General features: G+C 51.3%; 1 pseudogene; it reads right to left on the minus strand.

The window, feature by feature from the left end:
- Window positions 1-321: 321 nt before the first annotated feature.
- Window positions 322-17273, minus strand: part of LOC102125420 (chondroitin sulfate proteoglycan 4-like) — a 38195-nt pseudogene continuing 21243 nt past the window's right edge.

Genomic DNA, 17273 nt, shown 5'->3' on the forward strand with positions numbered 1-17273 from the left:
CTCAGCCTCCTGAGTAGCTGGGACTACAGGCGCGTGCCACCACACCCTGTAATTTTTTGTATTTTTAGTAGAGACAGGGTTTCATCATGATAGCCAGGATGGTCTTGATCTCCTGACCTCATGATCCGCCCACCTCAGCCTCCCAAAGTGCTGGGATTACAGGCGTGAGCCACCGAGCCTGGCCTGAGCTACAGTAGTGAAAGCATAGGTGCTTCTGAAATGTGACTCCCTGTCTCCTCTCTGTGTATAACCCCCCGGACTGGGAGTCCCTGGAGCTCCCTCCACTCTGCCCCCAGAGCTGGGCTGCAGCCCCTGGGCCTCTCACAGCCATACCTCTCTCCAGCAGAAGGCGCTGAGGGTCTTGGCATGAGGCCCATCTTCCTTCTGCAGGGCCCCATGCCAGGATGGCTCCAGAACCTGCAGGCCAAGGCCCGGGAGAGTGGGGAAGTAGGGCCCGGTGACGCAGAGCAGTGGAGGGACCAAGGTGTGGCTGCCACCCTCGGGGACGCTGAAGTTTTGCACTCCCGGTGGGGATGACAGTGGGCAGCACCTCCAGCTCTACGATACGTCCTCAAGGGGAGCACCCAGGCTGAGGCCACAACCAGCAAGAAGGCATCGCTCCAGGCCTCAGGGCAGGAGTGCAGGTACAGGATCCTGCCTGCGTCCACCGCCTCTTGAGAGAAGCTCTGCATGGGGTCCAGGCTGGGTGGCTCACCTGCCAAGGCGCCAGGCGAAACCATCACCAGGTAGTTGGCACTCAGTGGGCTCTTCACTGAGAAAACGATGTCTGCCTTCTGGGCTGCCTCCTGGGCTGCCTGGTTAACAGAGGTCATGAGGACCAACAAGGGAACACAGATGGGTCTCAGAGGGGCCCACTGTGCCCCTAGGCAGCCAGAACAGGCTTGATCTTGCTCACCAGATACCACTGCTCATTTAGTCACACACACACACACGTGGGTTTACACACACAGCAGCCAGACATGCAGCTGTTCACATTTTTTGTTTTTTAAGACAGGGTCTCACTCTGTCACCGAGACTGGAGTGCAGTGGTGCAATCACAGCTCCCTGCAGCCTCAACCTCCTAGGCTCAAGGGCTCCCACCTCAGCCTCCCAAGTAGCTGGGACCACAGGCATGAGCCACCATGCCCGGCTAATTAAAAACATTTTTTTTGTAGACACGGGGTTTCACTGGGTTGCCCCGGCTGCTGGACACGTTATACCCACCCCACACACGGTTCCAGGGGGTTGGTCACACAGCTTCAGATGCACTCCCTCGGGGAGGTGTATAATCACATGTCCCCAGACTCAGTGACACAGACACACGAGTTCATCAGACACTGACGCAGTCACACATGTCCACATGCGCGTGTGCACATGTACACACACAGGCCCCCCTGCTCAGGATCTGTTCAGGCCTGTGGCTGGTTTGCTGGCAGTGTCTTCCCCAACCCCTGCTATTACCACCCAGGATCATGCCCCGCCCCGCCCCACCCCTCCTAGAGGCACAGGTGCCCCCAACACAGGCCCTACAGAGCTCATGCCCCAAAGGCCACATGGGCTCCCTCACCTGATGGGCCATCCACAAGAGGCTAAACCACCCCCAAACTCACATTCCTGTTCTGTGCCTTTGCCCGGAATGTTCCTTTTGCCTGGAATACCACTCCCCATTCTCTGCTCCCAATGGCCTGTGCTCTTCAGAGCCCGGCCCAAACATGGCCTCCTCCCATGAGGCCTTCCTGATGCCAGAACTGCTGGCTTGCTGTGGGCCCCAAGCTCCAGACATGCAGACCAGAAGGGTCCCCGAAATGAGCAGTGTAGGAGAATAAGGCTGAAAGCAGGCAAGAACTGGCCTGAGGTCACAGGGCATGTCAGTGAGCTCGATGGAGGGCCCGTGGCTGCTCTGTGGGGTTCCTGGGTGGGCAGAAGCCCTTGACAGACCCTCCTAGTCCTGGTCTGGGCTCTGAGAAGAGAGCGGGATACATGGGGGTCTGAGGCTCAGTGGCCTGTCTCCACGGCCAGCCATCCCCAAAGTTCAGGACCCGTGATGCCCTCCCAGGGAACTGACTGCAATGCAGATTCTCGGGCTCCACTTCAGAGATTCTGCAGGCCTGGGTGGGGTGCAGGAATCTGCATGCTCAGCCACGCCATGGACACGAGTGGACACAACCTCTAGAGGCACACACAACTCCCAGGAGGATGGGTGTACAGCAGGCTCCCCAAAAACTCTTGGGAACACAACATATACAGTAGCACATCTGAGACACATGCACACACACAATCTGGGACCACCACAGCCACAGTCCAAGTCACATGTGTACCTGGCATGGAGGCTGGGCGGGAGGCCCTCTACCTGGTCCACTACCCCGCTCACCACCTCCAGCTCCTCACCTCCAGCTGGTCTCTTCTGATCTCAGCTGCCTCTCCCTGAAAGATGTAGATCTTCTTGTGCCGGGCCAGCTTCAGTGGGGCTAGTGGGCCCTCTAGGGCAATAGTCACTTGTAGTGTGGCATCTGTGTGCACTGGCCCTACTTCCATTGAGAAGGCCAGGGTGCTGCGGGGTCTGAGGCTGCCATTGTGGCCGTAGAGAATGGCCCCATGCAGCAAGTACTGCTGGGAGACGACTGTGGCTGGCTGAGTGGCCCGGAGCAATTGTCCCTAGCGACTACACTCTGTGACGTGGTAGTGGACCTCATCCCCACTGCGGATGTCGAGGTTGGTGTCCAGGTGGAGCTCGGCCGTGTTGACGGTACCCTGGCCTCCTTGAGGGACCGTGAGGCCAGAGCCACTGGCCACAGAGAGGTAGGGCTCTGAGGCCTGCACTTCCAGCAGAGTGATGGTTTGGTGCTGCCCATCAGACACCTGCAGCTGGATCCAGCGTGGTCAGCCCCAGTGTGCAAACAGGACTCACCTCTTCCTGAGGTCCCTCCTGGATGAAGCAGTAGATGGGCTGCATGGGCTCATCCACAGCCATGATACTGCCAAAGAGGAGGTCCTTGCGGGTCAGCACCAGCTGGGCATCAGCAAAGCCCGAATCAGCACTGCTGAAGGCCACGTCGACTGTAGTCAGCAGCCGCCACCTACCCCGGGCCACATGGAAGACGTGGCTGATGATCTGCATAGGGGCGTGGTCATTCACGGGCTGGATGGCCACTTGGAAGACACCCCGTACCTCCTCCCAGGCCATGTCACCACTGCTCTCATCCTGGCGGGTAGCAACAAATGGGGTATCACCTTCTGTGACCTCAGAATCATCATGCTGGTAGACCAGCCGGCCACACAACAGGTCTCCATTGGTGAAGGATATCACCACAGTGGTCTTGTCCTGTGTCCCATGCCAAGTCAACCTCCCATGGCGGGGGCCACTCCATGACCTCATAGAGGTAGCCGGCACTGTTGAGACTCTGGAAGAGCTGGTCAGTAGACAGGACACCCTCATCATCCTCAGGCACCACGAGGACATTGGTGAGGACAGGCATGTCTGGGTCACCGCCAGTATGGATGGAGAAGGTACAGAGCAGGCAGAAATATGGTGGAGCTGTGACACAGAAACAGAAGGTGTCCTCCACTGCCACTGAGGTGCGTGCCGTGGCCCCACAGGTCACCTGGCCAGCCTGTACATCATCCTGGGTGAAGCCCTGGCCGCCTGACAGCCTCGTGCCCTGTAGTTGAAGGCTGCCTTTCCTGGGAGCCTGAACCACCTCATAGTGGAAGGTTGGAGGGCTTGGGCCTGCCTCCTCCAGAGTGGCCTCCAGGTGGGCTGTGGTGAGGGTGTCATGCTGGGTGTCCTGAGTGTGCAGTGGCTCCAGCCGTAGCATCCACACTGTGGCTCTCTGGATGGTCACTGGGAAGGACAGATTGCTCAGGATTTCCCAGCCCACCTGCACCTCCAGATCCAGGTTCTCCACAGCGTCCTCAACGTGGTGCTGTGGGTCGGTGCTCGGGTACCTCACGCGGCCCTACTCCACGTCCGGCTGGTGGAATGCCTGTGTGGCCCACCACTCAGCACCCTCCACCCCACTAGCCCCCTGCTTCTGCAGCTCCCTGAACTGCAGGGCTCCAGCGATGCGGAACAGCACGCTCACATCCTGCCACACGGCGCTGGTCTCCACCGACAGGTTGGTGGGCAAGATGGGCATGGCAGAGCCCTGGGCCAGGCACAGTCCTGTGCTGTGGTGGATCTGTATGAACAGCTGGACAGCCACCACCTTCAGCGTGGCCGAGGGGGGGGGTGGCCTGCAGTCCATCGCTGATCCAGAAAGTCAAGTGCTGTGCAGGGCCACCGCGGTGGTCATAGACTAGGCTGCCAGCCTCCAACTCCCAGGAGGAGAATTCGGTCACCGGCTCCCCAGGCTGCTCCATGGTCTCAGTGCTCCACGGGGAGGCCAGAGGGGGCGCCAAGGAGCTAGAAGGCGAGGCCCTCACAGGCAGAGTCCGGGTCATAGGCCTGGAAAACCTCAGGCCCCAGTGGCTTCTGCATGTGTTCCAGGAACACCATGAGGCTGCCACGTGGGAAGATGATGCCACGTGGGTCACTGACAGGGTGAACCTGGAAGGGCAGAAGGTCATTTTGGCCCTTCCGTAAGCATGAGGGCATAGGCACCAGAGCCGTCACTGACACCTCTAGCACCAGCTGGTCAGAGGTGTCCTCAGGGCCATCATGGATGAAGCAGGCCTTGTGGTTCACCATATCCAGGAGGGTGAACATATTTCATGCCTGGGCACCCGGGATGTCCCGTTCAACCTCGCCCTAGCATGCCCCTCAGGTCACGCTGAACAGCACCTGGGATGTGCGCAGCTCAGCCTCCATCAGGGCCAGCATGGGTTGCACGTGCTGCCACTCAAGCCAGGCTGTGCCACCCTCAGCCACCACCAGTGGGCAGATAGTCAACAGCTGGGTGAAATTAGCAGACAGGGTGCAGCCCTAGCTTAGGCACGCATGGCTCAGCTAGCTCCATGGCCAGCCAAGCCTTGGGGGCCAGCATGGAGAAAGCTTCATAACGGTCACAGGCATCGTCCTCATACTCCTCCACCTCCTCCACCCTCAGCCAGCCGCCATGTTGTGCGTCAACAAGGCTTCCCGCAGCCCCCGCCTCTGGCCATTGACACTGAGGTCTTCCATGCAGCCATCCCAGCAGGGAGGCATTGGTGGCTCCTCGTGTCAGGTCTGGGCGGTATTCCTGGAGGTGACAAGAGGCTTCTGCAACCAGCCCCCCAAGAAGGAGACTGCCACGTGGCTCCAGGTAGCTGAGGACTCCTCGGTTCGAAGTACACGTGGGGGTACTGGTCCATGGAGATTTCCAGTTGGTGAGTGTTGATGTGGACACTGACCTTGTGGGGCTGCCTGTCAGCCACAGGCACACTGCTGAGGAGCAATGCAGTACCCTGGCCCTTCTCGACCATGGCCCACAGGTGGCCCTCAAATATGTCCACATGGATGAAGTCCCCATGTGGGTCCCCTGCCTGGAAGGCCAAGGGTGCCTGCTGGCTCTGTGTGGTGAGTGTCAACTCCAGGGTTCCTTCATCCTGAGTGCCCCAGGCAGGGATGGCAGCTAAAGAGTGGGGCCCAGAGAAGCCCAGTGCCACATCCTCACTGGCAGAAAACTCTTCAGCACAGCCCTCACGCACCTCGGGGGTCAGAGGCCGGAGGAGGCTGCAGTCATTGAGGGTGGCTGCATAGGGGCAATCTCTCAGGGCATAGCTGGTTCCCCTCAGGTAGGTCAGGCCAAGGCTCCCAATGCTCCCAACGAAGAGCCCACAGGGGACTTCTACGGGGCTCCCAGGACTGCAGAGGAGGCGTTCAGAAACCCATCAACTGACAATGTGGCCCAGGCCTCTGAGACAGTCAGCACCATAGTGTGGGGGATGGAGTCGCTCAGCAGCATTTCTGCTGGGGTCTGCAGCCTCAGCTCCTCCTGGCCCAGGACAAGTCTCACCTGAGGAGAGATGCAGAATGGGAGATGGGGGGCAGCACTTTGAATCCATCATTTCCCTTATAAAACGCACAGTGGGTTCCCCACAGTTGGGGCCCCAGAGGAGAAAACCTAGGACAAGGGCCTCTGGTGCCACTCCTCTTGCTTTCCTGCCATCTCTTTATTCATCCTCCAAACACTCACCAAAGGAAACTCTGGGCCAGGCCTGAATGGGCTCTGGGGACCCTGATGTGAATCAGATGTGCTCCTTGCCCACAAGGAACTGACATATAGCAAGATGCTCTTCTAGAAACCCAACCTGTATTTTTAAATGCTCCTTCTCTTTCCTTGAGGGAGAGGTGCCAGAAATACTGTCTTGGAATCTAGATTTCACCCCGGAATAATGGGTAACTAAGAATTCCTTGATCAGTCCCCCTAAGTTTGGCAAAGTTTTTCAAGGTCACTGAGGGAAGCCAGGCTAACTGCTCAGGGATAGGGAGCCCAGGCAGATGCTCTGTGTTCGGAAAGAAAAGCTCCCTGACCTGTGGTGGAGGGAGATCTCAGGGACAGATCAAGGACATAGTTCTGTAACCATGACAATGACACCAGAAATGGCTCTGGTATGGTGCTCCCAGATGCTAGAACAGGTGTGGCAGACTATGGGAACTGCAAAACCAGAACAATAAGAGCCATGATCTTGGAGTCCTGGTACAGTGCATCTCTGTAGGGGTGTGGCATCACTGTACCCGCAGAGCTCAGCAGCCATCAGTGCCAGACTGCACCACATTAGTGTTCAACAGTGACACCATGTGGCAGTGAGCAGCAATGACAGCAGCAGACTGACCAAGCTCTAGTCCTCTTCTCACTGGGGTGTGGAAGGAGATGGTTGCCCCAAATTTGACTTTTTGTTTTTTTCTTTCTAAAATAGAGACGGGGTCTCATTGTGTGACTCAGACCAGTCTTGAACTCCTAGGCTCAAGTGATCTTCCCATCTTGGCCTGCCAAAGTGGTGGGATTATAGGCATGAGTCACTGCACCCAGCCTGCCCCAAATTTGAACTAAGACCCTGGATTCTTAAACTCTTCATGGTATGGGGGAAGACTCAAGAAGGAGCCACAAGACTCCTTGATAATAAAGCTTGTGGTGTCTTGAAGGATGAAATGGAAAAATGAAGCTGAGGCAGTACTGGTGCTGTTACTGCTGTGGACAGACAGTGGTAGTGCAGAGAAATCGGTGCAGTGCCACAGGGATGCACAGGGGTCATGGGGGCTCAGGAGGGGGCCTCGCCCACGAGGAGGGGACGCTCACACTGAAACTTCAAGGACAGGCTAGAGTTAGGCAGGTGCAGGGAATGAGTGAGGCATGCACCTGGCAGAAGCAGTGTAGTGACCAAAGGCCTGGCAGCAAGTGACCATAAGATGGCCAGGAACTGAAAGCAGTTCAGTGCAGTCAGAGCACAAATGGCCAGGGAGGGCTTGTGGTGGGAAACATGGTTGGAGGGAGCTGGTGGGCAGAGCCAGTTCAGGAAGGATTTACCATTTCTGGGCTGCTGCTGCCCATCCCATGGTGGAGAACTTGAGACCCCAAGATAAAAGTGACTTACACAAGGTCACACAGCCAGCTGGGGTTCAAAGCTAGAGAAGGAATCTCACCCCCATCCCAGGGGGATATCACTCACCTGCAGGCATCCAGAGTAGAGCTGCAGCAGGAGGTGGTCAGCTGGGCCTGCTGCCAGGAGAAGGAGGGCTTCAGGTTGGGAGGTGCAGAACTGCAGCTGTAGGTCTATGTTGGTCAGAGCCGTGGCCACAGGCACCTCCAGGTGGTTCTCACCGAAGAAGGAAGCTGTGTGAGAGAGGGAGCTCTGGTCAAGGCTCAGATTCTTGCCTGGAGGAGGCGAGGTGCCATAGAGAGGGACGGGTGGGTTGCAGAAAGGGGTTCATGCTGGTGCACCCTCATGGTTCTGCTATATGGTGCTACCTCTGAGCACTGCCCAGATCCCAGCATTTCCTTGGTCCTGGCACCAGAAGGCACAGCCTCACCTTGTATCCAGTCCAGACCTTGACTCTGCAGGAGGTCAGACCCAGAAATTCCCAGCAACTCAGGTCTCCTCCTTAGAGATTCCTGGAGCCAGAGGCCTCCGCCAGCTCTGACTCACCTCCCCTGGGCCCCAGAGGAGTCTCCCTCCCAGGTCTGGCTCCCTGACCCAGCCCAAAGGGAAACATCACTGGCCTGATCACCTTGCTTGGTGGTCACAGCCCCGAGGAATGGAGTTTCTGGAGAATCACCCCCAGTCCAGACTGATTCCTGCTGATATTCCTTCTCCTAAGTGCCCTTGTGCTTGGGCTCCTGTGCAGCACCTGCCGTGCCATGCCCTGCCTCCATGGATTGGCTGGGGCCATGGCTGGGATCTGGGGATGATTTCAGTGGAGCCCACCTATCCCCGCTCCTCTATCAGGTCATTCTTTCAGCTGCCATTGAGGGTGGGGGTGGGAGCTTATTGGCCTCAGTTTGCCAAGGAGCAAAGGCTCTGAGGCCAGGTGGGGACCATATGCAGTGTCAAGCCAAAGTGGGCCCACACTTCCTCCATTAACCCTGCTACTGCTTTCTGCTGGAGAGCTATTCACAGTCCCTGCTGAGCAGTCAGATCCAGCCCCATTGTTTCCACCATGGCCAAGGAACCAGGAATGAGAACAGCTGAGCTCCCAACTGCCCCAGGCCACCACTCAGGCTGAGGCTGAAGACAGGGCCTAGGAGGAGCTGAGGGTCTGCAGGGCAGGCCAGAGAAGGCCTCACCAGACAGAAGGCCATGTCTGGGGTTGCCTGGGGTTAGTGGTTCCCATGCAAGGCCCGTTCTGTCCCACACTGGGACTCCTCCTCTTTTGAGTTGCTGCTTCCTCCTCCAGGCAGTTTCCCCAAATCAGCCTCCCTGACTTCCAACCTGCTGCCATAATTTCTGGTCTATGCCTTTTGTGGTGATAAGAGCCAAATACAACTTTGACTTTGCCTGCAGATGTCCAGGGCTAGGGGGCAGAAAAACACAGGTTAAAAACCGTGATTCATCCCTGTTGAGTTTCCCTCAAACCCCAAGAACAAGCACAGGCTGATGGCCTTGATAGGGTGATCCAGTACTGGCCTCACATGTGCTGGTCCCTGGCCAGCCTGAGGCAGCTGTCATCTGTTCCAGGAAGTAGCTTCAGCCATTGGAGGAGCTGGAGATTTCTACACCCTAAGGGCAGCCGACCCCACCTAGAGAGATGTCCAGGAAAGATACCGTAAGAGCCCCTCGGGCTGAGTTAAATCCCCTGTAGTTATCCCCTCCTCCTGCCGGTGGGCACTGCTGGCAACACCACCATGTCTGGGAAGCCAAGGGAATCAAGTAAGCCCCGCAGACCATCTGCGTGGGGGCGGCGCAGCAGGCTCAGCAAGCACAGCACAGCTTGGTGCCAGCCAAGAGACAGACCAGGGAACTGCAGGTGGCGGCCACCTACTGGGGTGCCTTATCTGCAAAGACATTGATTCCTCAGAGCGAAACACAGCACACTAAAGGGAGGGAGGCCATAGCACAAGGGGTGGGGGCACATGGCCCTGCAGGATGGAGCCACCACCGTCACCGGCTGGAATAGCTCACAGCAGCTGCCAGGAGCCAACTGTTGCATTTTCAGGAATTTTGAGAGCCAGGTGAGACTGCCCACAGTGGGAATATTTACACCAGGCAAAGAGGCAAATACTGAAAATCAGGGTTCCCTCTCCCCAAGAAAGTCCACTGCTAAACATTTACCTACCCAGCACCCATGGGGAAGGGGACACATCTCCCTGTGCCTACCCACCTGTGCTAGTCAGGGTTCCCTAGAGGGATAGAATAAGAGATATATAGATATAGGTATAGGTATAGATATAGATAGATAGATAGATAGATAGATAGATAGATAGATAGATAGATAGATAGAAAGGGGAGCTTATTAAATATTAACTTACACAATCACACAGTCCCACAATAGGCTGTCTGCAAGTTTGAGGAGCAAGAAGAGCCAGTCGGAGTCTCAAAACTCAAGAACTTGGAGTCCGATGTTAGAGGGCAGGAAGCATCCAGCAGGGGAGAAAGATGTAGGCTGGGAGGCTGGTCCAGTCTTGCCTTTTCACATTTTTCTGCCTGCTTTATATTCACTGGCAGCTCATTAGATGGTGCCCACCAGTATTAAGGGTGGGTTTGCCTTCCCCAGCCCACTGACTCAAATGTTAGTCTCCTTTTACAACACCCTCACAGACACACCCAAGGGATCAATACTTTGCAGCCTTCAACCCAATCAAGTTGACACTCAGTATTAACCATCACACCACCCTTGCACTAAAGGTATATGTACACCCACTAGGGCATGGTCAACGTCAGGAATCTGGGCCAAACAGGAACTGAAGGAGGTGGTTGGCTCTAACCACTGAACCATCTGCCTGCAGCCCCCTCCCAGCAGAAGAGAGAAGAGCCTGTTTGGCCAGAGTGGAACGGTGGCAAGAAACAGAGGTACTTTCCAGAGCGCTGAGGTCTGAATGGGTCCACTGAGGGGCTGGGCCCTGCTGCTTCCTGTGGGGCTGAGTGGGAGGGGCTCAGAGGCTGCCTTGTGCTGCTGGATTGCATAGCCAGTCAGGACCCCACCCCAACAGAGGCCTCTGAGGCCTTGCTGGCCAGGGCTTTGGAAACTCTGACAGCGCCACTTTCCCCACCTTCTGATCTCCTTTGTCTGCCCCTCTTACACTCTCTGAGGGGCTGCAGTTGCAAGAACCCAGAATCTGTGTCTTGGAGGTGGTGAGGGGCGGGGGCAGTTGAAGAGGGGCTTTGAATGGAGAGGGTCTGCAGGATAAAGATTTAATAAGCTAGGAGTCAATCCAGAAGACTTCCTGGAGGAGGTGATGGTGGTGTAGAGTCACAGAGAGGGAGGAATAGGCAGTCTCAGAGGACAGCAGCAAGTCCAAGTGAGAGACTGGCAGAGGTGTACAGGACCCCACTGGGTGGGGTGAGGAGGGTTTCTGCTCCCTCACCCCCTAGAGCCTCTGGCTTATCACAGGATAAGAGCCAGCTAAGCTCCAGGGCTTTCCAGGAAAAGTGTCACTTGGAAAGGGTGTGACCTTTTCACCGCTCCCAACAGCACCCTAGAAATGGTTTGGCCTTTCCCCTCCCGAGTTCCACAGAGAACACAGCCAGCAGAGGACACATTATCTGTCATCCAGAAATGGATCTGATTCTCAATCAAGGGACAGCAGGACTGGTAGAGACTGTCAGGCCACACGGCTGCCTGCACAGCACCCCCATGCTTGGTGAGGGGTGAGGGGGATGGCGGGGGCTGGCTGTCCACAGGCCAGACATGACAGGGAGGCTCACCAGAGGTGGCGCACTTTGGAGGGACAAAGTCAGGGGAGAGCTTCCTCTTGTTGGGCCATAAGACTCCACAAGGACAGCACGGTGACTGATTCCCAGCGCTAGAGGCGAGGCAATCGGCCACGTGTAGGTGTATATCTATGTGTGTGTGTGTGTGTATATGTGTATTTATTTATTTATTTAGATGGAGTCTTGCTCTGTCCCCCAGGCTGGAGTGCAGTGGCGCGATCTCGGCAAACTGAAACCTCTGCCTCCTGGGTTCAAGCGATGCTCCTGCCCCAGCCTGCCAAGTAGCTGGGACTACAGGCACCCGCCACCACTACCGGTTGCTTTTTGTATTTTTAGTAGAGATGAGGTTTCACCATATTGGCGAGGCTGGTCTCAAACTCCTGACCTTGTGATCTGCCTGCTTCGGCCTCCCAAAGTGCTAGGATTACAGGCGTGAGCCACAGCACCCGGCTATTTATAGAATATGACCTCAACTATTTAAAAATATCTGTAAGGGTATATGTACTTTGATAACAAAAAACAAAATACATACTGATAGAAACTAGCCATCATGTCAACAGTGGTTATATTAGGTAGAGAAATTATGTGAGATTTTAATTTTTTTATATTTTACTACTGGTCTCAATAATGGTTCTTTACAAGTTTTATAATCAAGAAAAAAAAGGTTTCTAAAGTTTTTGCAAAATGGGAAGTTATACTTCTTTATATACTAAAGATAAAAACAAAACTTCCTATTTGAATACCTTTGACTTTTACTGCAGACTTACAGACCCTTGAAAGAAAAGGCAATTCCCTCCCACTAGTTCTGGTGTCATTCTCCCCATCTCTGCCTTCATTTCACTTGAACCCGGGAGGCGGAGGTTGCAGTGAGCTGTGATCACGCCATTGCACTCCAGCCTGGGAGACAAGAACAAGACTTCATCTCAAAAAAAAAAGGAAAAAAAAGTTCCCATACAATATAATTTCTTCCATCTCTGGAAACAAATTCAGCAATGAGAATTGAAAGTCACCACGTGGAAGGTTTCAAGGATTTAGGTCTACCTATTGATGTCTAAAGCATTAGTTAAGTTAGAAAAAAATACGCGCACACACGCGCACGCACACACACACATACCCCTATGTATTCAGTACCAGGAAACATGACTGACTGCATGGTACAGTCATCCAACAGAAAGCACACAATAACTGAAGCCAATGTAGAGAAGCAAGTTATGACGTGGATCTACAATATTGTTGAGTGAAAAAGCAGATTACAAACAAAAATCTGATTTTTAAGGGAGAGGAAACATACACAAGCATAGGAGAAAAGAGATGAGCAGATGACTTGGAAAGATACAAATTTCTGATAGTGGCACCTTCTGAGTGGTAGAATTATATAGGTAATATTTTCTAGTTTTGCCTAAAAAATTGCTGAATTTCTTAAGAAGGTTTTGCTTTCCATATTATAAAATAGCCATCACCCCGGGAAATTTAGCCTTCAGCACAAACTCTACATAGTGTTCAAAATTTGTTAAGTTTAAGAGTCAACCTATTTTGAAAGACATTTAAAATGATGACCAATATTTAAACCTATGCATTAATATTTTTCAATCACATGCTTTAAATTTTGTAATTTTGATAAGGTTAAGCTTTAGATCCATCTTGAAAAGATAAGTGTTCTATTTGTCTTTAAAATATGACCTACAATATGCCAGCTTTTAAACAGTGAATGGTGCTCAAAAATCGCAATATAAATTCAGGCAGTATTCCTTACATAGAATGTGTAATTGCTTCTAATACTGCTTTTTTTTCACCAGTTATGAAAACAGAACAATTATCTAAGCATCTAATTATTCAGGTCCTTTGTTTCTTCTCCATTCTGTTAGTTTTATAGTAATTTTAAGGCCTGTGAGGATGAAGTTGTCTGTGACAGTTACCACAAAGGTTACTATAAGCAGACAAATTTCAAACAAGTTTATCACCGCTACCATCCCCACCATAAAACTGTCTTAATCAAGGGCAACACAATTCAAGGTTAGCCAAGACAACCTCTTTACCTGTCACTGTTTAAGAAAAGGATTTTTGGGTCTTATTTAGAAGTAACTTTCTGTATCTATTTTTCTCCATAAATCCACTGAGATCAATGTGTGGCTCTATCTCAAGCATCAGCAAGCAAAACTGCCTGCTAGAATGTTCAGTTTTTGTATCTTTCCAAATATAGGACACAGCTATCTTCAGGGATTTCGTATTATTTGAAAACTGATGCACAAACTTCTTGAAAGTTCAGAGATAAAGCAGTTATGATTCTTCTGAAGGCTGGTTATGGGACACATTACTTTCAAACTTTGCTGTTCAATAAACGTGGGGTGGAGAATCAAGTAAACTGACAGAATTTCCATATAAAATTCTAAGTGCTCTGACAACAAAATCAACTTAAAATACACACACACACACACACATGTTTTTCCCTGCTAACCATTTTACACCTAAACAACCAAGTTGCTGACCCAGAGCCCACAAAAGGAGGGTCAAAGTTCTAACACTTGGTAAAATTAAAATGCATACATACCTGTGTGAGCTAAAAAAAAAAAGCTTAAGTATTCAAAGACAGACAGCAATTACAGCTACTGAGAACATCATTGGAAGCAAACTGAGGCAGAGAAAACCAACATGCTGAAGAGGATTTGAACCACCTAAGCTGCAGAAACCCGCTGGATGGTTTCCTAGGTTCCGAGCTGGCATTATCTTTCGGGATGATCTTCTAGAAGAGATCACATAACACTGTTACAAAGGCTCTGGAGAAAGGGACCCTGGCTTCATCACTCTGGCTCTCCAGTCATGCTTTACATTTGGCAGTGACTATCTCCAGTCAACTCAATTCCCTACCCCTCAACTAGCTGACATTTATCAAATACTGCCCTTTATCAAGTCTAAGTAAGTTTAACTGTGCCCCCCACACTAAGAAAAAAATCAAGATACTAAGGGATATACTATTCACAAAAGGGAAACATGTATCTTCTTCATATATATGTTTCTTTCAAGGAAGGGTACAAAAATGGGGATGAGGGAGGATAGACAACCACTATGAATTTCACCCTATATTATAAATCAGTCAGATAAATGAAAACGATTCCTCTGGACTGAAATTGATATGGCTCTGATGACTGGAGAAACATCAGGGTCCTTGGGCTCACATCAGTTAAACAACATGGATGCAGAGGAGTGGTTTTAAGGAGCAGAAAGTTTAATAGGCAAGAAAGAAGAAAGGCTCCCCCCTGTACAGAGAAAGCAGGGCTCCGAACAGAGAAAAAGCCCCATGTGCAGCAGAAAAGTACTTGGTTATATTGGGAGGCTGGAGGAGGGGGTGTCTGATTTGCATTGGGCCCAGGGAATCGGTTTGACCAGGTATGTCATTCATGTAGCCCAAGAAAAACGTGGCCCTCCCACTCTAGCCTTTTAATTTGCAAATGTAGGTCACCATATTGTCCTGCACACAGGGTCTTCTGGAGGTGTCACCTTGAGGCAGTGACTAGAAGAAGAGGGCGGGAATTTTCATGTTGAATGGACTCAGTTTCCAAGTGCTGACATTTGCATATTAAAGCTCGGCAGCCTGCAGTCCCAGCTACTCAGGAGGCTGAGGCAGGAGATGCAACTATAACTGGGAGGAGGAGGTTGCAGTGAGCCGAGATCACATCACTGCACTAAAGCCTGGTCTACAGAGTGAGACTCCGTCTCCAAAAAAAAGAAAAGAAAAGAAATGTTTCAGGAGTTGTTTCTATTAAAAGGGAAAGCCTTACTGAGGACTCCTTTCCCTCTCTATCTGCCTAATATAATTTCTGAGTAACTCCTCTACTAAAAGTACCACTTAGGTGCTTCATATGACAGTTCTGATATTTCCCAATGCTCCTCCACAAATTAAATTTGGAAAGGTAATCCGTCCCAGGAGGGCAAACCAAAGAAAAAGTCCTAGGCTCCTGAGTCAAGGTTTGTTCATTCCTTTCTACAGGTTTGACTGGACTACTTTTTAATCACAGTAAAAATGACAAAAATGCAAGATGAAGTTAACAGCATAGATTTATTTCCCATGAAAAGCTGTTATAAAGCATTCTCAAAATAAAGTGTTATTCAGCCACAAATGACATCATCACTTTTTTATTCATAGGGCACAGTATCGTTGCCAAAGAGCTTTCCTCTATATGTTCTCTTGCAGGGCAAAAAATATCTATTTTATACAGAAACACAGTAAAAAAAAGTGATTTACTTAAGGTCCTAACTACTAAATAAAAGCTAAACTATTCACTTCCTCCTAGATTCAGAGAGAGCTCCAACATTTTCTAAATTTTAGTATCCTGTCATTGGGGTAGGCACTTTTTGGCAAAAATGAATAGACATTTAATTAGTCAACCAAAAAAAAACCTTATTAGGTACAGTAAGTTCTTCAAAAGTTTAACTTGTTCAACTTCCTTGTTCTTTGTTCCTAAGAACAATTTCCCTGTACCTTCTCGGCCCTACTTACCTGATTAGTTATCTGCTCAGTTACCTGCCTGGTAAACAACTCTTCCCATCAGTATCAACCTGTAACTCACATTCCCTCTCCCTTCCTTATTAGGGAAAATACTCGCGATAGCAAATCAGGTCCGATTAGATCGTGAGGTCCGACCCCAGCCCATGGGGGAATGACACAGAAGTAGGGACTGCGTTAGGGATAAAAAACCCCTGCTCTAGAGAGAACCCACTCGGTGTGCTCTTGCAATTGTGACTAACCCAAGCAGCACTCTTTTGCAGAAGTTGTCTTGCTGAGAAAACCGTTTTTGCCTGAGTGCTGGTTCTTCCTTGTGGCACTGATCATTTGTTTCTAACAATCTGGGGGCTTGTCCGGGATTCCCATTCTCCTCTAGGGAAAGGGTCTCTGGTCAACTCTAGTGAGGAGAGGTGTCCCACTGCCTCATTGAGGTGGCCTCATGGTGAGTGATCAGGACTCACCCAGTGTGACGAATAAACCCGGACTCTCAGCAATGTGGAAAGGAACAGACCAACAACTTAGAGAAAAGAATCCTCACATACCACGGAGACCAGGTAACCATGCGCACACACCAAAGTAAGAAACTTCACAAGAGCAACAAAATATTTCCTTGGTGGTTGGGATATCTTGGAGATTGAAAGTGTGCATTGAAATTCACAACTGAGTGAGAAGCAAGTGTTCAGTCCAGATCTGCGGTTCTGTGGACCTTATACTGCTTAAGGTGGCCCTTCCGTAAAGCAGTCCGGGTCAGGGGTTTCTACTAAACCTGCCATTGCTAAGAGGAACCCAATGTTCCCACAAGGGAAGCAGCCAGGGAAGGACAAAGTGAAAGGAGAAAAGTGCAAGGAACCTCCAGCAGGGGGGTTGAGCCTCTAGGAAAGGAAAGGAAAGGTGAGAAATCTCCAGTAGGGGAGGTTGAGCCACACACAAACCTCTGGTAACTGGGAAGGCAAGAAATTTCTAATAGGAGAAATGAAGCCTCATCCCAAACCCTTTTTAAGATGGGAAATACCCCAAGTAAGGTAGGTGACAAAAAGAATAAAGCTAGCAACACTAACATTCCTCCTGATACTCCCCTAGGGCTTATGCTAAAATACTGGAAAGAGAATGAAAGGACTAAATACAACAAAAAGCAGCCAATGATAAAATACTGTTGCTTCATTTGGACTCAGGAACCAATCCTCAAGCCCTCAGTCTTGTGGCCAAAGTTTGGGTCAGATGAGGATTGGATTTGTCAGCTTTTAATAGGACATGTTAATGACAAGAGCGCATAGTCTATTTCCAGGAGGAAACAGACTATTCTCTATGTTGGTGACAAGGACCTGTCCTTCTTTACCCTCTAAAGATTGGAGGGAGCAAGTCAGAAATTAACTCCTCTGAGAAAGATAAGGTCCCTATTCCTAGACAGCTCACCAACACATGGAACCTCCTCTACCACCTTCCCCCGTCCAATACCCCTAACCCTAACCTCCCTCCCCCTCAAGTA

This window comes from Macaca fascicularis, chromosome 7 (genome assembly GCF_037993035.2).
Source record: "Macaca fascicularis isolate 582-1 chromosome 7, T2T-MFA8v1.1".
Lineage (NCBI taxonomy): Eukaryota > Metazoa > Chordata > Mammalia > Primates > Cercopithecidae > Macaca > Macaca fascicularis.